The 18,225-nt window shown below is 35.4% G+C and overlaps 1 long non-coding RNA gene across 1 annotated transcript; it reads left to right on the top strand.

Annotated features, from left to right (window-relative positions):
- The first annotated feature begins 11,083 nt into the window (after positions 1-11,083).
- Positions 11,084-18,073, top strand: LOC147910054 (uncharacterized). The gene is made up of 2 exons (XR_015544614.1): positions 11,084-13,718; positions 14,025-18,073. It is a non-coding gene; the product is annotated as an uncharacterized LOC147910054 (long non-coding RNA).
- The last annotated feature ends 152 nt before the right edge of the window (positions 18,074-18,225 follow it).

Below are 18,225 nucleotides of genomic sequence, written 5' to 3'. Positions count from 1 at the left end.
ACTTGCAAATTTTTCAGTATTTTGTTTGACAGAAAATTAACAGATAAGACTCATCTCAAATATTTAATCGGCAAAAGTAAAAAAATCGTCAATATTATGTCTGTTTTGTTTGGCGTATCGTGGGGTCCCCAGTCTCTTTTAGTTATCTATCGTGCTGTCTTTAGGGGAATCTATTGATTATGGCAGTCATGTCTTCCAATTCAGAGGGAATAAATCCGTTTTTAGTTGCCTAGAACGTCTGTAATGGAAAGCAATTCGCATAGCCCTTGGCTATAGACTCTCTACGCCTATTAACGTTATGTTGGCTGAGGCATGTGAGCCTCCTCTACGCATTAGATTCAACTACTTTGCGTCTAGATACTTTAAAAATTTTTCGAGGCGTGGTAGTTTGCCTATAGATAGAACAGCTGGAAACTATCTCTATTACCTCTCGCTCCAGAATCACTGCATGTCAAAGCGTTCCTATTTTTAAGAAATACATTTTGCTAAAACACTTGAAAAACGATATTACGCTCAATGTTCCTGGCTCTTTTTCTATACCCATATTTTGTTTCCATAACCACTATATTCTCAAGTGTGATTGGGATCGACAATGGCACCTCCAAGTTCATTATTAGCCGCTTTCAGAAATTTATACATTTTCTCATACAGGAAGACTACGTTTGCTTTTATACAAATGGATCTAAGTTTGAGCAGGATAACTGCACGGGTGCTGGCATATACTACATGGGCTGAAAAGTCCCGGGATTTTTAATGAAAACAAGCATTTTTTGGGCAAAGTTATATTTATTTCTCAACATAGTTGCCTTCGAGGGCGATACACTTGGTATAGATGGATTTTCCAACATTTCGATGCCCTTTCTGTAATACGAAACGTCCAAGCCTTCGAAATACGCCTCGGTTTCCGCGATGACTTCCTCATTCGATATGAATCTCTTTCCCTGGAGCCACCGCTTGAGGTTTGGAAATAGATAATAGTCGCTGGGGGCCAAGTCTGGAAAATACGGTGGGTGGATTCGAATCGTAATTGGTCCAATTTGACCATCGCTTTCAAGGACGTGTGTGACGGTGCGTTATCGTAAAGGTACAGAACTTTTTTCTTCGCCATATGGGGCCGTGTTTTCTTTATTTCGTCGTTCAGTAATAACGTGTCCAATAATTTGTCCAATAACGCTGCATAATACTCTCCTGTAACTGTTCTTCCCTTCTGCAGGTAATCGATGAAGATTATGCCATGCGCATCCCAAAAAACGGAGGCCATAATCTTTCCGGCCGAGCGTTGGTCTTTTGGTCGCTTTGGTCGGCTTTCGTGGCTTTTCAATCACTCTGCAGACTGCCTATTGGACTCAGGCGTATGGTAATGGACCCACGTTTCATCCATCGTCACAAAACGTCGAAAAAAGTCCGCTCGATTACGCTGCAACAACGCCAAACCGGCCGGTTGAATCATCAACGCACTGCTGTTTTTGGTCGATGGTCAGCAAACGCGGCACCCATCGTGCCGATAGCTTTTTCATCTCTAAAACATCGTGCAAAATATATCCCGCCCGTTCTTTTGAGATGCTCACGGCCTCAGTTAACTCGCGCAACTTCACTTTACGATCATTCAAAACGATTCGATGCACTTGCTTTGCGATTTCCGTATTCGTAGCCTCTTTTGGCCTTTCAGAGTGCGTCTTCGGTGCTTGTACGACCCATTTTAAATTCACTAAATCACCGATAAACTGTTGTTCTCGAAGGAGCAGATGTGGGATAACATTTCTGCAACCATTTCAATAATTGTTCAGAAGTTTTTCCCATCAAAAAACAATGTTTGATCAAGATGCGATATTCCTATTTTTCCATTTTTTTTACGAAGGCGAAAGTAACGCCACTTAACGACTGTAGCTTGTAAACGAATGAACGAAATGTCGTGAAACTTCATATATAAACTAGTGACAGATGAACCTCTCGAAATGAATCATGTTCATTTTCTAGTGGCGCCGCCTATTGAAAAATCTTTTCAAAAAACTTTTGAAAAATCTTTTCAGCCCATGTAGTACTCACCTTCGCTACAACTGGAGCTTATGCATCGTCTTCCAGCCAATGCCTCAATCTTCATGGCTGAAACCTGGGCCTTGCTCGTCACGCTGAAAATTATATGTGACAGAAACATTCCCAAAGCGGTTATCTTTACGGACTCGAAGAGTGTTTTGGAGTCCCTCTCGCCTGGATATTGGCTGCTACTTGATTTACGCCATCAAAACTCAATTCTGCTTAGCATCACGAATGAACATCTGCATCAGACTTGATTGGATCCCCTCTCACAGGGGCATAGAGGGTAATAAAAGGGCGGATGAACTCGCCCAGCTAGGTGCTAGGCAGGGTGATAGAATTGATTTGAAGATCCCTTACTCTGATTTATTTTCAGAAGCTAGAAGTCTTGCTGCGAAACAATACAAAATCTATCTCAATGAGGAATTTAGATGAAAAGGCCTACATTATCAATAATTTTTTCGCTCTCAAGTCGACAAACCATGGTTCAATAAACACTTTTTTAAAAGAGAGAAGATTGTCTTAATCAACCTACATGCAAACCATTACAACTTCAATTACAGCCTTCACAGAAAAAATATTGTTGCATATGAGGCCTGTCCCTGCGGCGATCTTACTCAGGATATAAATCACTATTATTTTCTCTTGTCCGTTCACTTCTCCTAAGGCTGACAAACTTATTACATACATTAACAGTTTTTATTTACGCGCATCCGTAACTCCTAATGATATCTTCCCCATCCTCAAAAATCCTTCTCTTAAGCTATCATTTGCTTTTATCATTTCTCAAATCAAACAACTTCGATATTTAAAATTCCCCAACCGGACTCGCTTTCGCGATCCCTCTGGGAACTTTTGTTCCATGTATGGAGCTTGTGCTCCCCTCTTAACTCGATCGACTACTCTATGCTACTTTCGAGTCTCGCTGCTTCTGGCGGCCATTTTCGATTCTGGCCGTATCAACTTGTAATCAAGGCCACTCTATCAAGAAAGAAAGAAAGAATCGTTCAGAGGATGATCTTGCTATGGAGCAGACCGTATTAGTGTGAAACGAAGACTGCACGATACTATTAGCAGTAATTGGCAGCGTGATAGGGCAACAGAGCGAGCAAAAGAAAGTGAGATAGACAGTGTGCAATCAGAGAGCAGTGCGGATTATAGAACAAACTGTCCGTTACGGATGAAATTAGTGCACAAAGATAGAGTGTGATAGATCGCGATCGAGAGTGATAATCGGCGACATGGAGTCGATCGCGGATCGAGAGACGTAGATTATGGCGAAAAGGAGAGAATCGACAGTATTGGGCGCGGCTGTGACGCCTGCAGCAGGCCGAGGTCTTGGCGAACCTCAGAGAAGCGAATCGGAACCGAAGGACATCAGAGGAGGCGTTGACGGCATCAATGGAGCGGTTGCGTAAAGCGGTACGCAGGAATGCACTCCAGAGAGGCCGGCGGTGACCACTAGCGTGTCAGTGCTGGTGGAACCGGTCGAGTGATGTGGGAGTAGTTTTAAGCGTGCAATTGTATAATGAAGAAATGTGCGAGACGGAAGACTTCGAATTGAACTGAAGTACCCGGGAGGCATGTGGTGCAGAGCCGAGTACGCATAATAGACGGAAGTACACAGGACAATGCCGAAACGCGAGTCAGTGCCGACGGACAGAATATCGCAGATAGATCCGTGGTGCGGGAATTGGCGAATCCGATGATCTTAGGAGGAGTATTATCGAGGCGCTCTAGTGATGCCAATCACACCTTGTGAGTACAGGCAGGACCGATTAAGGGAGGCGTCGCCAGAAATGAGTGACGAGGAGCCGCTCAATAGGAACGAGCTTGTTCTAGCTGAAGTGTTGAATATTTTGATGGACGAGGTGGGCGAAGACGAGACACCCCAGGCGAACTGTTCGATGGAGGGAGTTGCGGGTTCGTCCGGGCTCGGACGCGATGTCCAAGGACTGGTTCCTCTGTATATGGTCCAGGAGCGCATAGATTTTGAGACGGATTCAGACAATTCGCCAAGGGCGTTCGAGAGTGCAATCGGAGGCGAGCCTTCAAAGAAACGTTAACGCCAAAACAGGCTCAAGCCAGACTCGAGTGGGAGAAATCACTCGAGTGCCCAGCTAGGGAAAATCCATGGGTTAACCCATTGTCGACGAGGTCGGAGGTCAAAAGATGCGCAAATTTCGCCAGCGTGTCATCCGATGGGGAGGACGGCGCTGTGAAGAGAGTCATGACCAGACCTCTGACCATCTACACTGTGGTGCCGGAGAACCTGGAGGAGATTATCGACGAGGAGCAAAGGAAGCGCCATAAATAGGCCCAGAGGCGGAAGCACGACGGGCCCAGTGCAGTATCCAGGACTCGTAAGAAGCAATCCCGAAGCAAAGGTGGACGCTTCGTGACTAAGGAATAACGAGACCCCTGAAGCGACGACGAGACCGAAGTAAGAGGAGTAAGTCCTACAGAACCTTCCTGATCCAGCGGGACTTAGGGAGGCGAATGCAGCCGGAAATCGAGAGCCGTCTGCATGCTCCGAGATCCAGAGCGCGCCCGCTGAAGGGCAAGGTAGCGGCAACGCCGACATTATATAGCGTTATTCAATAAGATTTATATAGTTTTTATTTATCTTTGTGATTCAGAATAGAGTTTCTTTTTTTTGTATATCATTGTCAATTAGAGTTATCTATATATGCGATATGATCGCAATAGGCAGAACTCCAGACAAAATTTGGTCGAGTTGGGCGACGATACCCAATGTAATAAAATTATAGTAGACAGAGTTCCAAGATGGCGACAAGGCATGTCAAGTAGCATAAAGCTGGATCGAGGCGAGATATGTAAATTATCATTATTTAAATGTGAATCAATTTTTGTCATCATTTGAATATTACGAGTTATTATGGTTATAATAATTGGCGTCATAATTATTATTGTTATTATCATAATTATAAATATCGGAAACGGGATAAAATATAATTTGTTTACAAGAATCGAAAACGGGCTGGGAAGCCCGTCTTATAGACATAGAGTTAAAAAATACTTACCCAATTCAAGATTATCCCGGAGGGGAATAGTGGTATAGCCAAACGCGAGGTCGGATCTGGAAATCAAATCCGTTAATCTCCATAGTGGGGGGAGAAAAAAAGAATAACGGAGTCGGATTCTGAATTATCCCCACTATTTTGCGGGAACACAGCTCCACACGAATAGAGGCGCAGGAGGAGAAATATGCCACAATCAATCCTCAAAGCAAGAGACCCCGAGTAGTAATGGAGGTTGATTTCGAATATCATCTCCGGAAATCCCGGGAACGCAGTTCTCGTGGAAAGAGACGTCGAGAGCGAAATTTTCTTTATGATAGAGAGAGAGTTGCCTTGAGGATCGACGGAAAGTTTTTTCAAAGTTTTTCTTTCAAATATCCGGTGCACCGAGAAGGTTAAAACGGACATCCGATAGGTTGTCAGGAGGACTTGTATCAGTAGACACCTACGAATAAAGGAAACGTTGTTAAATAAAAATATATATTTACTAATAACCTTTTGAGGAGCGAATGATCGTCCACTGCTGCAAGGGCTTATCACGAGAAGTACCTGAAATGGGAAAAGATGCAATCAATAGATATAGGGATGAACATCGGATTTGAGCACGTGGGACGCGATAAGCGCGACGAGTACCGTGAGAGCAATGAGCGCTCATAGCGCGTACCCCGAGTGGGAGGCGCTAGTGAGGGGAATGCGAAGCCAGCGACGGTAAGTAAACGGAGCGAGCAGAGGAATCACTTACCGGCAGCGTAGGGGAAGGGTCGAAATAGGGAATCATCTCTTGATCGCGATAAGTTGTAAGTTGTAAACGAGTTGATTCTTCTAACGAAGGAAACGAATAAAGTCGAGTAACGATAATACCGATAACCGCTGACCGAAGTATAGAGCTGGTGCGAACAAATCGCGAGTGCGAGCGAAATAATGAGCCTTTCAACGCGAAGAGTCGCGCAAGGCGTAAACCAAGTGTAAACCGACTCACATTATAAGTTACTTAAGACTGATAAATTTTTCGTGAGTTATACAGGTCACCGTGTTAATTGTATTGGACGTATGCCGGTCGAGGTTGCGAGATTGACCTCTCAAAAATTAAATTTATACGTCGTCGATGAAAATTTTGATTCACTCTTTGGCAGAGAATGGATCTCTTGCTTCGTCCACGAGATAAATTCCACAAACTGTTCGACGCATCAGAAGATATTCACGCAATATCGACAGAAGTTCCGAGCTTACACGAGGAGCAGAAAATCCGTTTGGACCAGTAGATCTTAACGATCTACGAAAATGTATTTAGCACAACACTGGGGAAATTAGTAGGACCACAGCCTCAGTGCAAAAGAAGTACGTTTAAAGAAAGTACGTCACCCGTTTTCTCCCATGCACGAGAAGTTCTGTTAGCTCTACGCAACGCCAAGGAAATCAACACCAAAATACCATCTTTATGAAAGAGTCGGGCATTCAGAGTGGGCGTCGATAACACATATAGTAATGAAACAAAATGGGAAACTTCGAATAACAGGCGATTATAAACTCATACTAAATTCACGCATTATTATAGACGAATATCCGATCCCGAGAGCCGAACACTTATTTAATCGGATGCGAGATGTAGAAATGTTCTGCCACTTAGACATTACTGATGCATACATGCACCTACCAGTAGTACAGAGTTCAGTCACGACATCCACAAATTGTCAGACAGGGGGGTGGGAAAAATGTATAGCTAACGATGGGCAATACTCGAATAAAATATTTTTTATCATTTTCATGCAATAAACGTGTATTTTCTATTAAAAAATTCCGGTTTCATATTTATATACCTGGTCATCATACTTCCAGCTTTGAGATTAGCAATCTTCGCTGACCTGCATGCAGCCTACGTAGTCAAGATGAAAGGCCTTGCTCTTTTGTTTTCTAACCAGGTATATCGAATTACTAAAAACATGCACAGAATGCACGCACACACACCATTGAAATACCGCGAACATCACTGGGAGTACCCCAAAGGATCCTGGGAAAGGATTCACATTGATAATACGGATCCCATCGTAGACAAGATGATATTGATTATTATGGATGCTACAGCAAGTGGTTGGTGAAAGTCACGAATTCGATTACATCTACCTCGACAATTGAAATGCTCGACGAACTGTTTGCTACTTACGGCATTCCAATCACGGTTGTGTCAGACAATGGCACTCAGTTCACGTCGACATTATTTAAAAAATTTCTTCGAATAAATGGAATCAAGTACCACAACTTACGATTCCCTGTCACCCAGCCATGAATGGACCGAGCGCTATGTGCTCGACAACCCTAGATCAGACTTAAATCCTTTGGATTATTTCCTTTGAGGATATCTGAAATTATTGATTTATACCACTCCATTGAAAATGATTTGAGGAATCGAATAGTTGCTTCAAACGAGTCACTACGTAATCTGCTATCTTCGAGCGTGTACGTCAATCTTTGAGAAGAAGGTTCGATGGATGGCGTAAAATGGATATTTTTAACAATTCATCTAATTGTTTTATTTCATCAGAATAACTGAAGCCTGTTTTTGTTTTTCTGTTTGACTAGTTTTTGACTAATTTAAGCTGTATTTCTTTCAAATAAACAGATTATTACTACACGTTTAAATTTTTTTATTTCGGAAACTAAGCCGTTTAGGATACATGTTTATATGGATTTTATTTTTTATTTGAAATAAACCAAAGAATCTGTTGACTATGGCAACATACTTAACTAACACCTTACATATATATATATATATATATTAGGTGTTGGAATTAATTCGTAGCGTTTTACAAGTGATGGGAAGTACTTTCATTAATGTATTTTTTAATGCTCATGTGAAATAAATAACATTCTTTCATTAAAAAACGCTACGAATTAATTCCAACACCTAATACATATATATATATACATACATATATATGTATAGAACACTACTACACTATTACACTGAATTGGCAATAATAATACTGTTGCGCGGCAACGATACTGTGAACGTGGATCATATTGTTTACAGCTGATTGACTCGTATAACGTTGTTATTTTTCTACGTGTACAGCGTCACGCAAAACAGTATATGTATGCATGTACATATACATACATACATACATACAAAAAATTTTCACTTTTCATGTTTTTATACTAAGAAAAAAGATACACAATTGATATCATGGTCATGTTATCTTCTTCTTGGCGACTAATTAAGAAAAGGCTTTCACCGTATCTAGATCCACGTTATTACAAAAACTCTCTATTATCTTTGAAGTTCTATTATTGATGTATCATTTAAGTGCATTCTCTAGGTTTTCCTAAAAAAAATGGCCAAACAGATGGCCAGATAAGGAAAATATTTTCATGATAATTTGCTGGAAAGTATGATCGCAGTTTTTTTTTATACTGCGACGCTATTGAGATGCACGTCCGCGTATGATCCAGTGGTTCGGCCTTCGGTTGAATGGTTGTGAAGGAAAAGTAGGCAGCACTTTAGAAATCGGTCCAAAATGCACAACTAATTTCGAGCACACTGAAGTACATGTATAATTTCTATAATTTTATAAAAAATATGTTTGGAGATAATATGTTTATTAATAACGTTATTTATTAAAAAAAAAAGAAAAAAAGAAAAAAGCAGGAGGAGCGTAAGATCTTACGCTCTTCAATATTCTGATCTCGCACTTAATGCCTGAGACCACGCTAAGTGGTCTTGCAGATCACCTCTACGAACGCCGTAATGCACACAGAAAATCGTAAATTACCAGGTGTACAAATATGAAACGCGGATTTTAAAAAAAAAACACGTTAAATTCGGAAGAATGATAAAAAGTGGTTTATTCAAAGTATGCTCCATTGCTAGTTACACATTTTTCCCATCTTTCGGGTAATTTGTGGATACCACGTCAGTAAAAATCTTCCCCTTTTGCCGCGAACCATTCATCGAGCCATTTTTTTATATCTTCGTACGAACCAAAGCGCTGCTCAGCAAGTGTGTGACTCATCGATGCAAACAAGTGGTAATCGGAAGGAGCCAAGTCTGGTGAGTAAGCCGCATGGGCTAGCACTTCCCAGCTGAGTGCTTCCAACGTGTCGCGAACCGGTTTTGCCGTATGTGATGGAGCATTGTCATGGAGAAAAATGATCTTGTGTTGCCTTTTTCGATATTCTGGTCGTTTTTCGAGGAGCGAACGGTTCAAAATTGTTGTTTGTAGTGTTTGGTATTAACCATTTCAGGCTTTAACAGCTCATAATAGACCATACCACTTCTGGTCCCAACAAACACAAAGCATCTTCCTGCCAAAGTGATTCGGTCTTGCGGTCGATGTGGATGGTGTGCCTGGGTCTACCCATGATTTTTTGCGCTTGGGATTCTCAAGATATATCCACTTTTCATCCCCAGTAACGATACGATACAAGAACGACTTTCTTTTGTACCGTTCGAGCAAAATTTTACATGTGCTTTTGCGCCTCTCCATCTGCCTTTCGTTCAACTCATGTGGTATCCATCTGCCGACCTTCTAAATCTTTCCCATCTCTCGTAGGCGATTGGAAACAGCTTGTTGACTAACGCTTAATTGCTCTGCGAGCAAGCTTGTTTTTGTGTTCGTCTTCGTCCAACAATGCTTGCAATTCTACATCTTCGTACCTTTTTGATTTTCTGTATTTCTTGTCTGCAACATCGAAATCACCGCTTTTGAAACGCCGAAATACGTTCACACGTATTTTGCGATGGAGCATGTTCACTATAAGCTTCTCGAAGTAATCGGTATGATTCACAGCAGTTTTCTTCAAATGAAAACAAAAAATTAATCCTATCCACGAATACTCTTTATTTGGCACAAATTTCGACATATTGAACACAACAAAACAATACTATGCAAATTTTCAATTTATCACTTATGCGCGTTTGACACTTGTTGATGGCACAACAAAATGGCATATACGTCAAATCTTTATACTACACATTGCATTAGTGCACCATCTGTTGTCTCAAATCCGCACTTCATACTTGTACGCCTGATATATCTCGTCAACTATCAGGTTTTGAAATCATTTTTGCTATTATATGTTAATAAGAAAGATATATGATTAATATAACTTAATAAAAGGAAAATAAAAGAATTTTATTATAAATCATAAACACGGTTGCCAGTTCTCCGTTTTTTTTTTTGTCAGACTTCGGTTTCTTGAACTAATATTCGATACTCTAGCAGACGTAAAAAGTTTATAAAATTGGAGATTTTCACGTCTGCTGGAGTATCAAATATTAGTCCAAGAAATCAAAGTCTGTCAAAAAAAAAAACGGAGAATTGTTCATCCATGTTTGTGATTTCAAATTCTTTTATTTTCCATCGTCTCGATAAAGCGAGACAGAGAAAAAAACAAAAAGGAATAGAAGCTCCGATTGTAATCAGTGAGTCTCCGCGCGGACACATGCCGAGTTGGACTCGTCTAGCAAAACAGCGAGTCTGTCCCTCAGAGTCTGTCCTTTTCTCTGTGGTTGCTTGTTTCTAGCGACCGAAAATACTTTCTCGGCGATATCAGCTGTTTGGCGTGTATCATAAGGAAGAAAGAGACATTCTAGATAATACATAATTTTTATTAAATTATATTAATCCCTTGCCTTGTGATTTAAATTCCGATGGCGCGTGTCATAATCAACAGTCTGAAACGTATTGTTTATGTTTGGCCCGATTTCCTTAACACGAGTCTCACACGATATTGCAAAAAAAGGATTAATCATATACCTTTCTCATTAACGTATAATAGCAAAAATGATTTCAACGTGATAATTGATGAGATATAGTTTACGATTTTCCGTGTGCTTTATGTATTGCATTCGTAAAAGTGATCCGCAAGAACTCAGCGTGGTCTCGGGCGTGGTCTCTTAGGTATGAGATCAGAATATTGAAGATCCTATGCTCCTACTTTTTTCTTCTTTTCATAATTTTTTTTTTTAAATAAATAACATTATTAATAAACATATCTTTAATATCATTATCAAAATATATTTTTATATAATTACTTTATACGTGTATTTTTAAATTTTAAATCAACAATTAAATCAACAAATTAATTTGGAAGGATCTGGAGACACGGTAGTGTTTTGGCGCTAACACATGATGCGAGACATTGCTCCTTTACGTGAGCCGTCGAGTTGCATACCGAATTACATCAATAGGCAATAAAAAATTATTTCTATATTGCACAACACGTAAGAACTTTTTAATTTGTGAATTATAAGATATTGACATCATCCTTATAATTTTATTAATCATCTCATTTTCACGATTTTCCGTACGCTTTATATACTGCGTTCATAGATATGATCCGCAAGAACTCAATGTGGTCTTGAACATTAGGTACAAGATCAGAATGTTGAAAATTCTATATTCGATCCTGCTTTTTCCTTTTTTTCATATTTTTTTTTATAAGTAAGTTTTTTTTATCAATAAACATATTACTTCAAATATATTTTTATAAAATTAGAAATTATATGTGTACTTCAATGTGCTCGGAATTAATTGCACGGTTCGGGACGATTTCTGAAGTATTGCCTACTTTTCCCTCACAATTGCTCAACGCTCGACAGCCGAACCGCTGGCTCGCGCGCGGATGCATCTCAGAAGCACAGTAGAAGAGAGTAAGAAATATGTTACGACTATACCTTCTAGCAAATTATCATGAAAATATTTTCCTTCCTACATAAATGTTATTTTCTTAATGGTGATTGAACATCATATTAATAAATAAATACATTTTACTGGATGTATTTTTAAAATATTACTTTATTATTTTTATGATGTTCGGTTTTCTTTCAAAGAATTAGTGATCACGCTTATGTGTCACAGAATGTAATATCTTTTAATATAAAATAATAATAATACCAATTTAAGGATAATAAGAGTCGACATAGGACGAGATGCGCAATTTTAATGTGGAATGATGACTTAACTCCAATGATGAATAACTCCGTAATGTCTTCTTTATTCAATATGTGAATAAAGAAGGCATGTTGAATAAAGAAGATATCATAGAGTTATTGGAGTTAAGTCATCATTCCACATTAAAATTACGCACCTCGTCTTGTGTTAACTCTTATTAGCCTTAAATTACTATTGTTATTATTTTAAGTAGTGAGAGTCTGATTAAGATTTTCAATTTTATTATTTTAATATAGAATTTTACCGCGTCATATATTTGATCATCAGTTTGTATTATTTTTTAGTGGAATAAATCTGGAAAATGCACTTAAAAGACGCATCATTAATAGAGCTGCAAAGATAACAGAGTTTTTTCAATAACATGATCCAGATACGGTGAACGCTAAAATCACGTTATCTTTTTCTCATAGTCACTAAGAAGAAGGTAATGTGACCATGGTATCGATTATATATCTTTTTCCTTACGGCGAAAACGTGAAAAGTAAAAATTTTTTGTATGTATGTATGTATGTACATGTACAAAATCATGGAAATGTCAATATCTCGTAAATTATCGTGTTTTGAAATTATTTTTGCTATTATACATAAATTGGAGAGATATACGATTAATATATTAGGTGTTGGAATTAATTCGTAGCGTTTTACAAGTGATGGGAAGTACTTTCATTAATGTATTTTTTAATGCTCATGTGAAATAAATAACATTCTTTCATTAAAAACGCTACGAATTAATTCCAACACCTAATAATTTATTAAAACTTACATTATCTATAATGTATCCCTTCTCCTCTTATTTATACATGGCCGAAATTGCTGAGAAAGTATTTTAATATATTGCTGGTTTACATAATGATTCAATCTATTTCTATATTTGCGGACGATGAGAGAAATGACGCTTCCTAAGTGTCGTTTGACACTTTGACATCCGAGCCAAATAAAAAATGTGCTGTATATAACAATTTCAGACTTTGAAATAAGTAGCTGACGCCCCACAGAAAACAATACTATGCTTGTAGAAATGAGTTAAGAGCTTTAGTATAAAAGAACGGAGTCTACGAAAATTTCATTTGTATGCTACGAGTGAAATTGCTGCTCAACTCTTCGGCATTCGAAAAGCAACCGAAAATAATATAATATATGTATATAATATTGTATTGAATAATATTTCTTGTTTATAAAGATATTATTTGTACATAAAAATTGAAATAACTAATATCATATTTTTTTATTATTTTTCCTCTCAAAAGAAAAAATTTTGATCAGGGCGTAAGAAGCTTATTACGGACATGAATAGCGATAATTTGATCGTTTCTGCTGATCCAGCGAAGCATACTAGAGAGTCTATAATCAGAGTGGCGCCATACGAGAGAGATGACGTCATATTTTAACGAAATTCTGCGAGAGAGAAAGAGATATACGATCTCAGTCTATCCAAGACTGTCAGTTTTAGGGTTAGGTGCAACAGCATTGAACGACATAGATACGTAAAGGTACATTGATAAAAATAAAATTATTGAAATTATTTTAGAAATATGGTTGGATGTACAATACCATTTTGTAACAATTCATTAAAAAAAGGATATGTTATGAGAATAATTCCGAAAGACACACAACGCCGAATGAATTGATTAAAGAGTATAAATGGCAAATATAAAAATTGACACCATCAAAAAATCATTCATCTGTATGTGAGGTAAAGTAATTTATTCTTTATAAATAATGTATTTAAAATATTAAAATAAAAATGTAACATAAAATATATATAGATTAATTATAATATCTGAAGACACGGTAGTGTCTTGGCACTAAGTATATGTATAGTTATCACATTACGAATTTAATTCTTTCTCTTTTTGTCGTAATCTTTTCAATTATATATCATTGTGAGTCTAAATCAAATAATATGATAATTACGATATTTAATATATAATATTTTATGAAATGGTATATACATATATAATATTTTTCTGAATTTTTGATTTCTTTTATATTATTACAGATGCATTTTGCTCCTAAAATGTAGGAACAGAGAATGAATAATAAACTAGCGCATTTAATAACGCAAATAATGTGCAATAAATAACGTTTTGTATAAAGTAATGTGCAATATTACAAAATATACAATATTGCAATAGTACAAAATAAATGAAATTTTATAATAAATAATATATGTAAAAGTTTTATTATTTTATATACAATATTTATTTATTATCATTTTTTAATTTGTCACAATTTTTGAGTATTTTTTAACAACGAATTCAAAATTTAGAAAATAATGCGTTTAAAAAACTGGTGGGAATGGCTAAAACATGGCGGACCAATCACAAGTGATACCCGTATGACGTCACTCTGATTGTAGGCTCTCTAAGGCATACTTGATAACAACACCGCTGTCGCAATATCGAGGAACTAAAATAATGCTCGGTGCCATGACTTCATGTCAATTTTATTCATAATATACGAACGAAATTTTTGGCGACTCTGTTCTCTTATATTAAAGCTCTTAGCTCACTTCTTCAAGCATAGTATTGTTCTTCGAGATTCTCTGTAGACTGCTAGCTACTTATTTTAAACGAGTAAAATTTGAAACTCTTATATGCAGCACATACTGCGACGAGTTGACTGCAGGAGCCGGTGACAAAACTACAATTTTTAATTTTCTTTCCTTTTCGTATTAAGTTGTAGCTTGTGGCAGCCAGTGTTATTGTCGGTATTTTAATTGTAGAGAAGGACTTTTCAATCCGTAAGTGCAATTAAGAGAAATGAGCCGGGAAAATTAATTATACTTCGTTGGTAAAACAGGGCACTCCAGCATCTCTCTTTAAGAAGACTATATCATGCTTACATTCTTCTATAATTAAATTCAATTTATTTATAGAAACTTATATACATATTTATTTTGTTACAAATATGTATTACTATATATATAAACTTTTGTCTTGGATTTATTTTACTTTGTATTTTTAAAGTCGCAAATAACGGTTCTGTAAGGTTATTTAAACGACTGTTTATTGAATTATTACTTCTATGAAATAAAAATTTAATTATTTTTTAAACTATTGCTCTCAAATATTTTAACTTTCTAATGCTGCACGCATTCAAGGCATGCTCTTGAACTATTTCTTTTTTTTCGTCAATAATACAGATTATATTATAATATAATCTTTTTCTCGAACACGGTATTCAGTTAACATAATCTATATAGATCCTTATATTCCGCTATAACGGGGTCAGTGTCATTTTCTCTTGATGATCTATGATACAAAGATATATTAATTATAATATTTATTCGTGCTACTTAAAATAAAATTGAAAAAATTACTGTAATAATAAAAATGTACTTATAAAGTTAAAATAAAATTGAAAAAATTACTGTAATAATAAAAATGTACTTATAAAGTTGCTTTTATTTCTCGAACTTCTGGAGCATTATATCGCTCATCACTAACATTGTACTCTCACATCATAAATACAGTTATTTTTGGTAAATTCAAATTGAATCGACTTTAATGAATCCTGAATCCAGTTGACATTTTATTTTAATATTCTTAATTTATAAAGAGATTTTAAAGAAGAGATTTTTAAGATTTCGCTTTAACCTTCCAGCGTAAGCAGACGATTGCAGACGATTTATTGCAATGTGACGTCACGTACTTGTTAGCCAATTAAAATTGTTTTCTCAAATTTCAAATATTATTAAATTTTATATTATACATAAATTTATAATAATGTATATTTCCATAATGACTCCAAAAAAAATGTTTTATTTTTTTCATGCAAACTCCCTATTGGCTCAATTATAAACCGTTCTTTTGTAGATTTGCATATAGACGTAAATTGATGAAAGGATCTATCTTACAAGTTGAAGAAAATACAACTTTGAAAGATATTTTACTGAATGTTAAATCAAATGTACCCCAAGATATTTTAGATCGATTAGAAATAGCTTATCAATTAAACGGACATTGACACAAACTGACTTCCACAAACAGAAATTGTTTTATTCAATATGTAAGAAAAAATTCAGATATATAGAAAAAATTCAAAGATATTATACTTCATTAAATAAAATAATTAACATTTTATAAAATATACACTCTACTCTAAAAAAACATCAATCAAGAAATATCAGTGAAAAGAATTATTTCAATGAACGATTTTCGAATAACGAAATTCTAATACTAGATGTCACTCAAAATCTATTGATAGAGAATGATATGGAAGAGAATATACAATCGAGTAATGAAAATACAATATTTCGAGATTGCTTAGTGTAACGGATAACGAACTTGATTCTGGATTAAAATGTTCTCTTTCTAACTCTGAGAAATTTGTCAATACTGTTGCATCAGGTAAGAATATTTTGTTATCATTTTCGACCCAAGCGGACTTGCACTGAACTAAGTTGGATTAATGTTATACTATTGATTGGCATTATATGCTAAACCAATAATAGAGCATTATCTACCTAGATTGGAGCAAACTCTCTCGCATCGAAAACACTATATATATTTTGATTTTTGAGATAATTTTAAAAATATAAGAATAATAGTTTTCTTTTTAAAATCTTACAAGAATATAATTTACTGGAGAATAATAAGAATTAGAAAACATATAGTAATTTGTGATACTCCTATTTAAAAAATTAATAATGAACCAGGAAATTTATTAGAAAAAGATTGTTGCCGGAATTTCTTACCTGATGAATCATTGAATAATAAAAATATTATGGAATTGCTTAGCATAATGGATAACGAACTTTACTCTGGATTAAAATGTTCATTTTCTAACTTTGAGAAATTTGTCAATATTATTGCATCAAGAATATTTTATTCTATTAGCATTTTTTACCCAAGCGTATTTGTACCGACCTAAGTTGGACTAACGACGTTATATGTTATACTATTAGTTGGCATTATATACAAAATCAATAATAAAGTATTATCCACCCAGGTCGGAGCAAACTCAAAAACATTATATAATTTTGATTTTGAGATAATTTAAAAAATAGAATAATAATGATTTCCTTTTTAAGATCTTACTAAACAAGAATATAATGAGAATCGGAAACATATGGTTTATAATGCTGATATTAAAAAAGTTCAGTGCGAATCAGTAAATTTATTAGCAGAAAAAGATTGTCGTCAAAATTTTTTGTTTGATGAGTCATCTTTGCAAAAAGAGATTTAACAATAAGTGAAATCATTATAGAAAATTCACACGAAATTGTTGATGTAAACAAATTCTGGAAACAGAAATTACACTTTCCTTGTATTTCCTTTTGTAGTTTCCTATAGAAACTCCAAAAAAGAAGGAAATAAATAAAAGCCTAAAATTTATGCTATTAGTTCTGAGGAATGGAAAAAGCAAAACGTCAGAAGGAACTTCGAAAATTCGAAAGAGAAATTAAGAAAAAAATTAAGCAAGAAGAATAAGAAATTGAAAAAAAAGAAATAACAATTAAAAAAGAATCAAGGTTGAAAAAGCAGGCAGAGATGGAAATTAAAAAGAAAGAAAAAGAAGCTAAGACAGAATTACTTCTCTAGAAAAGAAAAACTGAATCTTTGAATTTGGAAAATCATAGTGCTAATGTTAGTTATACCAAAAGATATTGAAAAATATTATAAACAGTTTTGCAAATAATACAATAACTGAAACAAATGATCCTGAGTAATATAAATTTTCAATGCCTTTTTCTCGTCATTATATTTTATAGATTTCAGTTACACTCCAAAAAATATTGTTTATATGTAACATTTAACATTATAAACGCTTCAGATTATAAATAATATGCTTCAAAAGAATTTAATGTATAATACGTTAATTACTTTTAATTTGTGTCTGTACGTGATTACATGAGACTGATTATTTAAAATTAAATTTAATAATCTTTAAGTTTTTTTTTCTGTGATTACATGAGACTTATTATTTTAAGTTAAATTTACACATGATATGTAAATGTTTTAAAAATAATATTATTTTAATAGCAACATGTTTACTTCAAATTTTTTAACTTCGAATAAAAATATCTTCTTAACAAAAAAGAAATGTAATCCTTCAAATAAAATGATCCTTTGTCATATTTATCGAATTATCTATCCTATCAATTTATATAAGTACATAGATATAAGTATATAGTATTTTAATAATTTTTTTATTATTTCCTGTGAAATTTCAGTATTTAACCAAGGTTTCAACTA

The sequence above is a fragment of the Acromyrmex echinatior genome, chromosome 3 (genome assembly GCF_024713525.1).
Source record: "Acromyrmex echinatior isolate Ae372 chromosome 3, ASM2471352v2, whole genome shotgun sequence".
Taxonomy (NCBI): Eukaryota; Metazoa; Arthropoda; class Insecta; order Hymenoptera; family Formicidae; genus Acromyrmex; species Acromyrmex echinatior.
The sequence above is the reverse complement of the archived record's forward strand: the minus strand, read 5'-3'. Positions and strand labels throughout refer to the sequence as shown.